The 15,386-nt window shown below is 39.3% G+C and overlaps 1 protein-coding gene across 1 annotated transcript in view; it reads left to right on the plus strand.

The window, feature by feature from the left end:
* Nucleotides 1-10,074: 10,074 nt before the first annotated feature.
* The window catches only part of PAK2 (p21 (RAC1) activated kinase 2), a 109,335-nt gene continuing 104,023 nt past the window's right edge, over nucleotides 10,075-15,386 (plus strand). Inside the window, exon 1 of the mRNA XM_090278327.1 lies at nucleotides 10,075-10,217. The gene's annotated coding sequence lies outside the window, so the exon portion shown is untranslated. The remainder of the gene's footprint in view (nucleotides 10,218-15,386) is intronic.

The following is a 15,386-nucleotide window of genomic DNA, read 5'->3' on the forward strand; positions in this document are numbered from 1 at the left end:
AAGTGTCGCTGGTTCGATCTTCCAGTCCGGGCACATCAGAGAAAGAAAACTCTGACTCCAAAAAACCTCCGCTGCCTTGCGGCATACCTCTTCAGGGGAAAAGCTAAGGGAGTAAACCCCGACAGAAAATCCGGAGCCGGAGTCCCTAAGGCGGTTTGACGTTGTAGTCAACACCGGCAACTCCTGCGGCGCACCTGAAACCAAGCTATATTGACTCCGTCTTTCCCTTGGACCCTTCAGCTGCGAAGAGAGGGGGGGTCTGCTGCATGGGCAACAGCAGACCCTCCATATCACCCTGCCCAGGCTCTGTAGCTTCAGCTTCACTGGAGAGTACACTCCAGCGTCATCGCAAGATGTCGATTCAACACGGGAGGAGACAGATACCGTGTCACTCCCGAGTCGGACTGCATAGCCATTCTCGGCGGTGCAGATAGACTCTTAAGAAGCTACACCATCGTCTCTCGAGACGGACGGGCATGGGCAACAGCAGACCCTCCATATCACCCTGCCCAGGCTCTGTAGCTTCAACTTTACTGGAGAGGACACTCCAGCATCATCGCAAGATGTCAATTTAACACGGGAGGAGACAGATACTGTGTCACTCCCGAGTCGGACTGCACAGCCATTCTCGGCGGTGCAGATAGACTCTTAAGAAGCTACACCATCGTCTCTCGAGACGGACGGCTGCCGACGAAATGCTCCAAGTAAAAGACATAGGGTAGCTGAATGGATTAGAAAGAATGACCCACATATATGCTGTCTACAAGAGACACACCTTAGAACAAAAGATCTACACAGACTGAAAGTAAAGGGATGGAAAAAAGTATTTCAAGCAAATGGACATGAAAAGAAAGCTGGGGTAGCAATACTTATATCAGACAAAACAGATTTCACAGCAAAGTCCATAAAAAGAGACAAAGAATGGCATTTCATAATACTTAAGGGAAAAACCCATCAAGAAGATATAACCCTTATAAATATATATGCACCCAACTTAGGAGCATCCAAATATATAAGGAAAATTTTGAAAGACTCCAAGAAAGATATAGACAGCAACACACTCATAGTAGGGGACTTTAACACCCCATTGTCAACAATGGACAGATCTTCGAAGCAAAGAAACACCAAAGATAATGAGGCACTGAATAACACTCTAGATCAAATGGACTTAGTCGATATATATAGAAGTTTTCATCCCAAAGAAGCAAAATATACATACTTCTCAAATGCACATGGAACATTTTTAAAGATAGACGACATGGTAGGACACAAAACAAGCCTCAATCAATTCAAGAAAATTGAAATTATATCAAGCATCTTCTCAGATCACAATGGCTTAAAATTGGAAATCTACCTCAAGGAAAAAACTCAAGAACATTCAAACTCATGGAGAATGAATAACATGCTATTAAATAATGAATGGGTTAACAATGACATCAAGGAAGAAATCAAAAAGTTTCTGGAAACTAATGATAATGAACACACAACAACCCAAAACCTATGGGATACAGCGAAAGCAGTCCTAAGAGGAAAGTTCATAGCAATACAGGCCTACCTAAAAAAGCCAGAAGAATCTCTAATAAAAAACTTAACCCTACAGCTACAAGAACTAGAGGAAGAACAACAAGCAAAATCCAGATCAAGTAGAAGGAAGGAAATCATCAAGATAGAGCACAATTAAATGACATAGAGTGTAAACTAACAATTCAAAAGATCAACAAAAGTAGGAGCTGGTTCTTTGAAAAGATAAACAAAATTGACAAGCCTTTAACCAGGCTCATCAAGAAAAAAAGAGGACCCAAATAAATAAAATCAGAAACGAAAGAGGAGAAATCACAACTGATACAACAGAAATACAAAGGATTATAAGAAATTATTACGAACAACTGTATAGCAAGAAATTTGACAACCTAGAGGAAATGGACAAATTCCTGGAAACCTATAGTCTTCCCAAACTGAATCAAGAAGAATTAGAAAGTCTGAATAGACCAATAACAGCTAGTGAAATTGAAGCAGTAATCAAAGAACTCCCAGCACACAAAAGCCCTGGACCGGATGCTTCACAAGTGAATTCTACAAAACATTTAGGAAAGAACTAACTCCTATCCTCCTCAGACTATTCCAAAAGATACAAGAAGAGGGAAGACTCCCAAACTTGTTCTATGAAGCCAGTATAACCCTAATTCCAAAACCAGGTTAAGACAGAAGAAAGAAAACTACAGGCCAATATCACTGATGAACATAGATGCTAAAATCCTCAACAAAATATTGGCAAACCGGATCCAGCAACACATTAGAAAGATCATACACCACGATCAAGTTGGATTCATCCCAGGGATGCAAGGATGATTTAATATTCGCAAATCAATAAACGTGATACACCACATAAACAAAATGAAAGACAAAAACCACATGATCATATCAATAGATGCGGAAAAAGCATTTGATAAAGTACAACACCCATTTATGATAAAAACTCTCAGCAAAATGGGAATAGAGGGAGCATACCTCAACATAATAAAGGCCATATACGAGAAACCTGAAGGCAACATCATACTCATTGGGCAAAAACTGAGAGCATTCCCCCTGAGATCAGGAACAAGACAAGGATGTCCGCTCTCTCCACTCCTATTCAACATAGTCTTGGAAGTTCTAGCCACAGCAATCAGACAAGAAAGAGAAATAAAAGGCATCCAAATTGGAAAAGAGGAAGTAAAACTGTCATTATTTGCAGATGACATGATAGTGTACATAGAAAACCCTATAGACTCCACAAAAAAACTACTCGACCTAATAAGTGAATTCGGCAAAATATCAGGATACAAAGTCAATATAAAGAAATCGAAGGCATTTTTATACACCAATAATAAAAACTCAGAGATAGAAACTGAAAGAAAAATCCCATTTACCATAGCAACAAGAAAAATAAAATACTTAGGAATAAACTTAACCAAGGAGGTAAAAGACCTGTACTCAGAAAACTACATAACACTGAAAAAAGAAATTAAGGAAGATACAAATAAATGGAAGCAAATACCATGCTCATGGATGGGAAGAATCAACATCATTAAAATGTCCATACTACCCAAAGCAATTTATAGATTCAATGCAATCCCTATTAAAATACCAGCAACATATTTCACAGACCAGAATAAATACTTCAAAAATTTATATGGAACGAAAAAAGAGCCCGAATAGCCACAGCAATTTTGAGGAAGAACACAGTAGGAGGAATCACAATACCTGATATCAAACTATACTACAAGGCCACGGTAATCAAAACAGTCTGGTACTGGCATAAAAACAGACATATAGATCAATGGAACAGAATAGAGCCCAGAAATAAACCCAGGTTCATATGGTCAACTAATATTTGACAAAGGGGGAAAGAACATCAAATGGAATGAAAAGAGCCTCTTCAACAAATGGTGTTGGGGGAGCTGGACAGGGACATGCAAAAAAATGAAACTAGACTACCAACTTACACCATACACCAGATTAAACTCAAGATGGATCAAAGACTTAAATGTAAGCAGTGATACCATAAAAGTCCTAGAGGAAAAAATAGGAAAATTTCAGATATCCCACATAGCAATATTTTCACTGATATATCTCCTAAGGCAAAGGAAATAAAAGAATAAACAATTGGGACTACATCAAACTAAAAAGTTTCTGCTCAGCTAAAGAAAACATCAGCAAGCTGAAAAGGAAACCAACCATGTGGGAAAATATATTCGCCAATGACACCTCAGACAAGGGATTGATCTCCAAAATATATAAAGAACTCATACGACTTAACACCAAGAAGACAGACAACCCAATTAAAAAATGGGCAAAGGACCTGAACAAACACTTCTCCAAAGAAGACATACAGAGGGCCCATAGACATATGAAAGAATGCTCAACATCACTAGCCATCAGAGAGATGCAAATAACAACCACAATGAGATACCACCTCACACCAGTCAGAATGGCCATCGTCAACAAATCAACAAACAACTTGTGCTGGAGAGGATGCTGAGAAATGGAAACCCTGGTGCATTGCTGGTGGGAATGCAGACTGGTGCAGGCACTATGGAAAACAGTTTGGAATTTCCTCAGAAAACTAAAAATGGAACAGCTTTTGAACCAGCAATTCCATTGCTAGGATTATATCCGAAAAATTCTGAAACACCAATTCAAAAGAACTTATGCACTCCTATGTTCATAGCTGTGCTATTTATAATAGCCAAGGGCTGAAAACAACCTAAATGCCCATCTGTAGATGAGTGGATCAAAAAACTATGGTACATTTACATAATGGAGTTCTATGTAGCAGAAAGAAAGAAGGAACTTCTACCATTTGCAACAACATGGATGGAACTAGAGAGAATTATGCTTAGTGAAATAAGCCAGGCAACGAAAGAAAAATACCTTATGCTGTCACCTATTACAGGAAACTAATGAACAACACAAACAAATGAGCAAAATTGAACCAGAGCTGTGTAAACAAGAAGTAGACTAACAGTAACAAGCGGGGAGGTGGGAGGGAGAGAAGGGGGTAAGAAGAGGAAGGGTGAAGTCAAAAAACATGTATAAACGACCCACGGACATGGGCACCTGAGTGGGGACTGAATGTGGGGGAAGGAAGGGGCAGGATGCAGAGAAGCAAGAGGGGGAAAAAAGTGGGACAACTGTAATGGAAAAAAAAAAATTTTTTTTTTTAGTGGGGGAAAATGAAAATATGAAGAATGGAAATGCCAGATCAGTGAATATTAGGACAAAGATTTTCCTTCACGTTGTATATTTTTCTCTATTTGATCCCTCCAGAGTTTGGCATTCTAAGCAAGTAAGTAATGACATAAGTTTCTTTGCATAGAACTAATAAGACCAGTTGTTAATAGAGGTTCCTTTTTTTTTTTTCTTTTTTTTTGACCAAGTCTTTGACTGGAATGTCAAGCCTGAAGGAGACATATTTGGGCTCAGGTTGTTACCAAAAAGCCCTGAGGAACAGGGAATGACTTTCAAAGGTAATAAAAGCCCGCGAGATAAAAGGCCTGGTACCATGGTTGTGCAGTCCACAGCAATCTTTCCAGGGAAGGAACGAAGGTTGTTTTCCTGAAAGATGGCTAAAAGGGACCTTAAGGCACAATGAAAAACCAGAAAGACTTGGAAAGGACAGGTGTGTACAGGCAAGGATGAATGCCAGGTATGTGGCTCAGCTTCTGTTCCCTGAAGAACAGACTGAGGGTCACCCTAAAGGTTCCTTGTGTAAGTTCCAGCAAAGCAGAACTAAAGATCATAAGTTATCATTTGCTGCTCTTGTTATGTTTATGCAAATGAACAGGATAAATTAAAAATGGACTTAATGTAGTCCCTTTAAAGACAAGGAGGGTAATCTTAGGGAGAAAAATCATTATTCAAGGAAAATCACAATGATCAGTAGTAGACTATAAAACAGGGCAACTAACCGTCTTAAAAGTTTCTTCTCACTTCAAATATGGTTACACTTGAAAATTAAACCATGTCTGTGATATCATCAAAGATAATCAAGTTGTAGGCAAGTAGAATGTCAAGTGCCTTGCAACTGGATGTCTTCCCAATAAGACAGTCTTAGAGATTTAGAGACTTGTTTGTGGGTTATGTTACATAAATTAACATGTGTTTTCTGTTTTCAAAGGACATAAGCCTATGATCGCATTACCTGAGTGATTGTCTGTACACATAAGCCTCACTTAATCCTGTCTGCATCGCTGCCTCCTGAGACTCAACTGTTTGGCTGAACTAAGTGGCTGGGTTGGTGAAGTAGGGGGTGGTCTGTGGGGTTCACTTTAAAACTGGTTTCTCTTTTCTATCCTAATGGCTTGGACAGAAAGGGCCCAGAGGTCTGATAGGGGGGAAACCTAAACTATTTCCCTCAGCCCAAACTAAGTATAATGGGCAAAAGGGTTTTGGACAGGTGTGATGTGCCTGGCACAGCCTCCTCCAAAGAAGTCCTTTTTTTCTTTTCTTTTTTTTTTCTTTCTTTCTCCTAATATGGAACATTGAAGAATTAATCCCTGCCTCTTGTCATCTAGTAGTTATGGATTGAATGATGTCTTTTAACCCTTTTCGCCAAATCTGTTGCCCCCAGAACACAACAAGGATGCCAGCCTGTTAAACCAAGCATGCCGTTGTCCGGAGAGAGCCGACTGACCTGGAGTCTGCACGATCCAGTGTTTAATTTTTATGTCTTATTTTTCTTAAAAGTATTGTACTATTATGTTCTTTTGGGTGAAAATAACAGGATACCTCAACTAAAGGCAGGAGAGCAGAGGGTGTGTGTGTGTGTGTGTGTGTGTGGGCATGCATCTCAACCATTCAACAGGAGCTTAGATATTTTAGCCATTTCTCATGGAGGTTGGTACATACATGGCTTGGGAACTAGGAGGATCTATTGCAGCTCCAATTAATTCAGAATATAATGAGTTAAGGATTATTCTAGTCAGAAATTGTATTCATTTCAAGCTACTCGTCTATATTTTGATGATTGATATGGAAATAAAGAAATTGAAGTGAGGTGACCAACATGTAACTTGCAAAACATGCTATTGGCATATTGACATATAGTAGGATTTGGTAGGCTAGGAGACAATGAAATAATATGGACTAAGTATGCTCTTCAGTATTGTCCTAATTGGTGATAGTAAGATAGGTTTAGCTATTAACCTAATCTTTTGCATCTCAGACCTTACTCATGGAATCAGTTTCCTCCTGAAGTATATGCTTTTAAGGAGTTCTTTTGGTAGGTCTCTTGTTAGTAATATAGCTGTTTTTGTTTGATGATATCTTTATTTTCTCTTCATTCATATGACTGATGGCTTAGCTGCGTTACACTTCTAAATATGGTTATTTTCTCTTGATATTTGAAGATACTGTTTTGTTGTCAACTGACAACATTGTTGCAGTTGAGAAATTTATGGTGGATTTAATATTTGTTTTTTTATAGGGTATGTTTTTTCTTTCTGGTTGATTTACCTTTGGTATTCTGCAGTTTCACTTTGATGTGCTTGAGAAGATGTCTTTTACTTAGCCTGGTTGGAATTCACTTTGCTTCCTGTATCTGAGGGTTCTTGTCTTTAATCAATTCTGGAAAGTTCTTAGCCATTATCTTATAATATCCTGTCTTTTTTGTTTTCTTCTTTCTCCTGGAATTCTCATTAGGCTTGTGGTAATCACAATCTATCCCCATGTCTTCATCTTCCTTTCATATTTCCTCTGCCTCTAGGCTGCTCTCAGTAATTTTATAAGTTCTATCTTCCACTTTACTAATTCTCTCTTTTATTGTGTATGATCTGTGATTTAACCCAAACATTGGCTTTGGTTTCAGTTATTTTATTTTTTAAGAGAGAGAGAGACATCAGTTTGTTGTTCCACTTATTTATGTACTCACTGGTTGATTCCTGTATGTGCCCTGATTGGGGATTGAACCCACAACCTTGGTGCATCAGGATGATGATCCAATGAGCTGAGCCACCTGGCAAGGACCTCAAGTATTATATTCTTAATTTCTTGAAGTTCTACTCAATTCCTTTTCAAATCCACTTGATTAGTTTAAAAAAAATAGATTCTTGTTTCATGATCATGTCTTACTTTGTTTTATTAAACTTATTTTATATTCTATAAACAGTAATTCTAAAATCTAAAATTTATGGGCACCCTGACTGTGTGGCTCAGTGGGTTGAGCATGGCCTGTGAAAAGGTTGCTCTTTGATTCCAACTCAGGGCACATGCCTAGGTTACAGGATAGGCCCCCAGTTTGGGGCATGCAAGAAACAACCAATAGATGTTTCTTTCCCTCTTTCTCTTCCTCCCTTCCCCTCTTTCTAAAAATAAAGTTAAAAAAATATTTTTAAAAATATACACAAAATTCACATACATACATAGTATATGCATATATTCAAATAAATTTAAAAAATAAAATTCATGGGCTTAATTATTGTATGTGGTTTCTATTTACTCATGGTGGCTTATTTTCCTTAGGAATGTTGTAATTATATTTTGGGTTTGATACCCTTTTTTATTTGTGGAAAGTCTTTCACACCTGGGTTGAGAGTGAACCTGTGCAGTGAGGATTTGTATTTGTTTCTTCCAGACCTCCAAGTACTACCAGCTTGGGACCACTTTCTTGACTTGAAGTTTCATGTATAGTGTAGGAACTATAAATCTGAACTTTCAAACCCATATTAAGGAAAGTTTGTGGTTATGAATCTAAAGGAAAAATTTTCACCCCTTCCTTGCCAAGTCCACGCTAAAACAGAAATGTTTGCTTGTCTCCCTGGACTAGTATAGCAATTTTTCCCCCAGTCTGTTTTTGGAGAGTGTAACCGTTTGAGTTTCCTGGGATCAGTCCTGACTCCTTGTACATGCCCAGGGCCTTGTCTTTGGTGTTGTGTCTCCTTTGCAGTCAGTAAAACCATCAAGATTTCTGAGATAAGTAGATACCCTCTACACCACCACGGCTTCACTGCTCTTCTTAGTACTCTCATTTCTTGCTTCCTCTTTGGGTTGGGTGTGGAGTTTGGAAGACTGATAGGTATTCCTCTTTCATGAAAATTTAGTTATGCCGTTGAAAAGATTTTGTAGTCTACCCAGCATTTTTGTGTTTTTAGTAATGGGATTGTTTTGAAGTTATCTAATAATGTGCCATATTGCTCTTTGATTCCTTTCTCCTATGCTCTTCATACCAATTGAATTTTTTGCTCTACATTATAAATAAGCAAAATCTATTTTTCTCCATTTGCACTGCTAGTTTCCCTCGTTTTCAGTCTGTCATGATTACTGCTTTCCTAGTTCATTTCCCTTCTATTCTTGCCTCTGTACTTTATTCTTCACTTAACAATCTAGTGACCTTAAAGTGTAATCCAGATAACATCACCTCCCTGCTTAAGTAATTTCTTGGAATAAAGTCCAAACTCCTTACCATGCATTCAAGATGCTTACTGACTTGAATCTTGTTTACTCTAGTGTTTTCATAGTACACTACACTTCTTCCCCTTAACTTGAGCTACAAAGGCTTCCTTAACTGACCTTAGCAAGCCCTCTTCTTCCTCCTTCTGCTTGGAATGCTTTTCCTTGGTGCTTCTCACCATGTTCTGTTCTCAGATTAAATGTTACCTCCTTGAAGATGCCTTCTCTGGCCCTGGAGGGTTGGTTTGGTTGGTTGGAGTATCCTCCTGTGCACCAAAACGTTGCCAGTTCCATTCCCGGTCAGGGCACATACCTAGGTTGTGTGAAATCAATAAACATCCTCAGTGAGGATTTTTAAAAAAAGAAAAAGATTCTTTCTCTGGTGAAGCCATCCGAAGTAATCTCCCCAGTTTTTCCTCACACCAGATATCACTTTTTATTATTCTGTTTTTATATTTGTAAGCTCCATAAGGCAATGACTCGTGTCCACCATTATATCCCTGATGCCCTAACAGTCTCTGGTACGTATAAGACAAATATTTGTAGTGTTAGAGGTTACATTGATAACTCCTCCGAGGATAAAACATAGAGGCCTTAATTTGCAGGGACGTGGGACTTCATTTAGCAGCAAAATATGTAAGAGTTTGTAGGTAAAAAGCAAAATGGATAATGGGATAACTTCCCAGAAACAAATGTCTTGGAGCAGATTCATGTGATAGCAGTCACTTGTCAGCATCTTTGGTTGGTACGGAACTGACGGGAGACTATGCTGAATTACATGAGGGACGGGATGTCTCAATATAAAGCCTATCCCACCCCGCGCCCACGCCCAGACCCGAAAAAAAATAAACCCGCTGTAGACATTTTCAACTACAACTCCCAGCGGCCCTCACGCGAGCCCGCCCATTGGGAGGCAGGGCCCCGTGGAGCTCTGGGCTTCGGGCCGGGAGGGGCGGTGTCCTGGCTCCGCCCCTCCCCGCTCCTGGCCGTCACCCTCCCCCCGGGTTGTGGCCACGCGCAGCGGCGGCGGTTGTTCCGCTTCCCTTCCAGCGCGGGCCGTCGCCATTGCCGGAGTCTCCCTGCACTCCCTTCCCGGCTTCCGTGGGGTTCGGCTGCCGCTCGGCCTAGCGGTAGCAGCGGCTGTTTTACAGCCCGGCTCTTCTTCCCGTCCCGCTCCCTCTTCCGTCCCTTCGTTCCCCTGCGCCGCGCGCTTGCCCGGGGCGGTTCCGCAGCCCTCTGGGACCTTGTACGGAGGCACCTCGCTGGGCGGGGACCTATCCTCGCCGTGGGTAAGTGTGGAGGCTGGCCGGGATGCGGGCCGCAGCTCTGCTTCCTTCTTCCTTCTCCGCGGCCTGGCAGACACTAGTGGCGCGGGGCAGCGGACCTGCTCTCTCCTGGGCCGGGGCCGCCGCCACCTGTGTGCCTGGAGCCGCGGGTGCTCAGGCGGTGGCTCATTGTCTGCTCCCTAAGGCTGTTTTTTTCTCCGCATTTGCCCGAAATGGAAAGCTTGCTGGCCGGTGAGGTCTGACTCTTCCTGGACCCAGCCCTGCTCTGACCCAGGTCGCGCCGCGGGCACTGCCCTCTCTAGGTTTCCCTTCGCTCGCGTTTCAACCTCCTCCTTTTCTCCTTTACTTCAGTGTTCGACCAGCCTTCTTGGTTTTTATTCTTGAATTTTGCCTGTCTTACTAAGTGCCAGCCCCTCCTTACTACCCACCTCTGTTCATCCCAGTTTTGTTGCTCAGGCATATTGTCTCGCGTCCTAGTTCTAAACTAAAAGCTAATATCTTCCATATTTCCCACTCGTAAAAATGTATAGTTTTTCTAGTGTTTAAGGGCCTGCCCTTAAGAACAGAACTTTCGGATCTTCTCTTGATTTTTGTTTGATCTTCAACCAGGAGGTGACTATTTGCTTCTTTAGGTAATTTAGGTGCAGACTGACTTGTAACCATGTTTGGTTTTCTTCAAAACAACACACACCCGTGCGCGCGGACACACACATACAACGTTCCCACAAATTTCTCGGTGGACTTAACCTTTTGACTAATTCTTTAAAGATAAAGTTCATCCAAGAACTGAAGTGTTAAAAGTAATTGCCATTGTCAGTTGCTATAGGGTTATATTTTTTCTTGTATCTTAATTTTAATGGGACTCAGGATTGAGCGTGATTTGTTTCCTCCATAAATAATGCCAACTCCCATTGACATAAGTATCTCAGGTCTACTTTGCAAGTGGTCTGTAGTTTTCTTTTTTAACCTCTGTAAGAAGACAATAAAAATGGTTAGGCCTAAAATTAGACTACGATGAGCTGTGTTTTGGATCAAGGTTGTGCACGTCACTTTTTTCCCCCTGCTCTGTTCGACTCTTCCGCTCTTATTAGTAGGCAGGATATTGAAATGTACAAGAATTTGCTCTGGGGGGTTTGTTTTTGAAGGATTATCCAAAAGAATAACATTAAGTGAAGTTAGATTGGGATGAAGGCAGTGAATATTATTTTTAAAGCAGGTTAGAACTTGTCAATTTTGCTAGATGCTCTGTGGCATTTGTAAAACGCTCATACTTCTGTATTTTATATATATGTGGAAAAAAAGTATATATATCAGTGAAAAGCTCCTATTTTAAGGTATTGATTTAAAGCAGTTTTTTCATCCTTGGCTTTTCAATCTGATTTACAGAGAACACTGATTACATTGTGAAAAGTGAACCTCAAAATGTTTTTGACCTGTAATAAATGTTAAACCCATTTTCAGGTTTTGCTGAAAGACAATCTAAATTCAGTGAATTTTGTGTTTTCACTGAACAGTCCATTGTTACCTCTGACTTAGTACTGAACTTCAATACTGTCATCATTTGTTAGTGTCAGTTGTCCTCAACTTAATGAGAAGTCTTGTTGGCATAAGGGGTTCAGGTATAGAATGTTGGAGTGTAAAAGTTAGTGTGTGATGTCAGCTTCTCTGCTAGTTCTTTCTGTAAGCAGATACTTAAGGAAGGGTGCCTATGTATGCTGTTTCCCTTAGGATCTTGATTCCTGGTTTACCAATTATTCAAAGAGAGAATTATTCTTCTGGACTTTGTGACATTTAATACCAAATTCATAAAGTTACAGTGAATTTGTAGTTGAAGTATATCTACTAAACAAATGAATAGGGGTTCCTATGTTTCTTTGATGTTTGTGATAGGCCAGTTTCCAAGTAGACACGGTTAACAGTGGTGTGTATTTCTTTTTCAGTTATACTTTTTAAAAGAGAAACCTTAGAACTTGTTCAAGTAGCTAAGGATAAGTTTTCAATTTTTAAAAAGAAAGAACTTGTTTAAATAGCTAAGGATAAAATAAGGTGCTGTTAAATTCTTCCTATATTTAATCTGTTAAAATTGATTATGCTAATATTCAAGTATAAGGTTTCTTTTGGCTTTCTACATTTTATACTTTTGATGAACATTTGAAACTGGGTCTTGTTTAAAGCTTCAAGGTTCTGATCAATTTTGTTTTCAAAAGCCTACTTCCAGACTAATCAGAGGTGTTGTTACTTTTACATATGAGTTGTTCCTTGTATCCTTCTTGCACCTTGGTAGGAGAAAGAGAAGGAAAAAATAACTCCTATTACCTTGAAGGGATAGTAATTGTTTTTTTCAGTGATCAGAATTGAGTTTTGCTACTTCTTCATTTCAGATTAACAGTAGTCAGTCTGAACACTCATGCAGGATTTGAGTTTTTAGCTTGTTATCTCTGAGGTACATTAGTCCTTCCATATTCCATGTATCCCAGGTGTTTAGGAGCTGGAGACCTGGGTTTAAATCCTGGTTCTTCCTACTTGATCCTGGCCAATACGTGATTTTTTTTTCATCTGTAAAATGGGAAGGATAATAACAATATAATACAGATTTCATAGGGCTACTTATTATAGAGCAGTGAGAATACAGGTAAAGTACCTAGTAAATGCAGTGTTAAAGTGCTTAATAAACAGTTAATATTCCATTCTAAAATAAGTTTTACATTTAATTGCTTCTACAGCAAATGTTCTACTCCCAACTTAGATTTAAGACTGCTTTCTGAAAGAGGTTAGAATCTCAAGACCAAGTTTCTGAGAACATAAGTGTTAAATTATTTTTCAGGAAAAAAATTAGTTTCACCACTGAAATATAATACAGGTGTTTTTTGAATACAGTCTTCTTATATTTAAAAAATACGCATGTTTCTCATAGATAATTTGGAAAGTATGAAAATTATTAAGGAACAGGACAAAAATCACTTTATTTTCAGCCCTCAAGGATAACTATCATAACAGACTAGGGCTTTTTCCCTTATTTTAAAATTAAATTCCAAAAGAGGATCATACTTATTATAAAAATTCAAGCAAGTCAGTTATTTAAAGTAAAGAGTGAAGACTGCCTTTCTCACTTTCTAGTTCCATTCCTTAAGATACCACTGTTAAAAATTTTGTTTTATTTAAGCAATTAGAAATAAGTACCATGTGTGTAGTTTTTACCTTAATTTTTTAAATTAAAAATGGATTATTTTGTATTTTTTCATATCTATACATAGTTGTATCTTATCTTTCAACAGTCATGAGCTATTCCATTATATAGTTGTACTTTAATTATTTATATTCATTTGTTAGTTTCAGTTTTGAACAACTAAAACTGAAGCCTTAATGAACTTCTTACATCTCCACACATGTGTATGTATGCAAGTACTTCAATTAAAAAAATTCTTAAATGTACATTTCAAGTTTCAGTAGATGCCAAACTGCCTTCCTAAAAGGCTATCTAAACCTGGCTAATGTGGCTCAGTGAGTTGAGCGTCAACCTATGAACCAAGGGGTGGCTGGTTTAATCCCAGTCACAGCACATGTCTGGATCATGGGCCAGGTCCCCAGTTGGCGGCGTGCAGGAGGCAACTGATGGATGTTTCTCTCCCTTTCTTACTCTCTCCCTTACCGTCTCTCTTAAGAAGGAATTTAAACCTAAAATATTTTAAAAAGTCTAACTATACTTCCTTATTGTATTGTAGAGCCTCTTTTTTAAGTATATTTTATTATGCTATTACAGCTGTCCCAATTTTTTTCTCCTTTGCCCCCCTTCTCCATTTCCTGTACTATTCTTAACATACCTGTCTATTTTGTACCTACCAATTATGTTTCTTAATCCCTGTACCTTTTCCCTGTTTCTCCCCCTTCCCCCTCCCTGATGATAACCCTCCATATGATCTCCATACCTATGATTCTGCTCCTGTTTTTTGCTTAGTTTGTTTTTTTTTAGATTCAGTTGTTTGTTGTCATTTTACTGTTCATAGTTTTGATCTTATTCTCTCTTAAATAAGTCCCTTTAACATTTCATATAATGACTTGGTGATGATAAACTCCTTTAGCTTCACCTTGTCTGGGAAGCACTTTATCTGCCCTTCCACTCTGAATGATGTCTTTGCTGGATAGAGTAGTCTTGTTTGTAGGTCCTTGGTTTTCATCACATTGAATACTGCTTGCCAGTCCCTTCTTACCTGCAAAGTTTCTTTTGAAAAATCAGCAGACAGTCTTATGGGAACTCCTTTGTAGGTAACTTATCTTTTCTCTTGCTGCTTTTAAGATTCTTTATCTTCAACTGTTGGCATTTTAATTATGATGTGTCTTGGTGTTGTCCTCTTTGGGTCCAGCTTGCTGGGACTCTCTGTGCTTCCTGGACTTGTATGTCTATTTCTTTTGCCAAATTGGGGAATTTTTCTTTTTTCTTTTTTCACATAAGCTTTCGATTTCTTGCTCTTCCTCTTCTCCTTCTGGCATCTCTATGATTCAGATTTTGGCACCTTTGGAGATGTCCCAGAGTCTTCTTATTCTCTCAGTGTTTTTTTTGAATTCTTGTTTCTTCATTCTGTACTGTTTGTTTATTTCTTCCTTGTGTTCCAATTTATTGATTTGAACCCTGGCTTTCTTCCCTTCACTGTTGGTTCCCTGTGGGTTTTTCTTTATTTTAGTGTAGCCTTCAATTGCTCCTGTATGTTTTTGCCGTACTCAGTGAGTTCTCTGAGCATTCTTATCAAAAGTGTTTTGAACTCTGCATCTGTTAGTTTGGCTATCTGGATTTCACTTAGTTCTTTTTTTTGGAGTTTTGACCTGTTACTTCAGTTGGGGCATATTTCTTTTACTACGTGGCTGTTACATGGTATGGGCCTGATCTTTAGGTATTCCATCAGTCTGGGGCATCCAGTTTCACTGCTTTGTGGTGCTGTATGCAGGGGAGGGGTCAGAGAGGAAACAATGCTGCTTGCTCAGCACTCGCCACTTTTCCGGGCACTTCTCCCACTTTCCATATAGGACTGGCGCCCCTTTAGTTGTTGCTTTGGTGGTGTTCCCAGAGTGAGTGGTTTTGCGTACTTTCTAGGAATGTGGGGGTCCTCTAAATGGACTCTTTTGATAGATGGGCAGTTTCTTCCACTGTCCCAACTCCACTGGTTTTCACAGCCAGAA

Source organism: Furipterus horrens, unplaced genomic scaffold (assembly GCF_987537825.1).
Source record: "Furipterus horrens unplaced genomic scaffold, mFurHor1.1.pri manual_scaffold_1, whole genome shotgun sequence".
Classification (NCBI taxonomy): Eukaryota; Metazoa; Chordata; class Mammalia; order Chiroptera; family Furipteridae; genus Furipterus; species Furipterus horrens.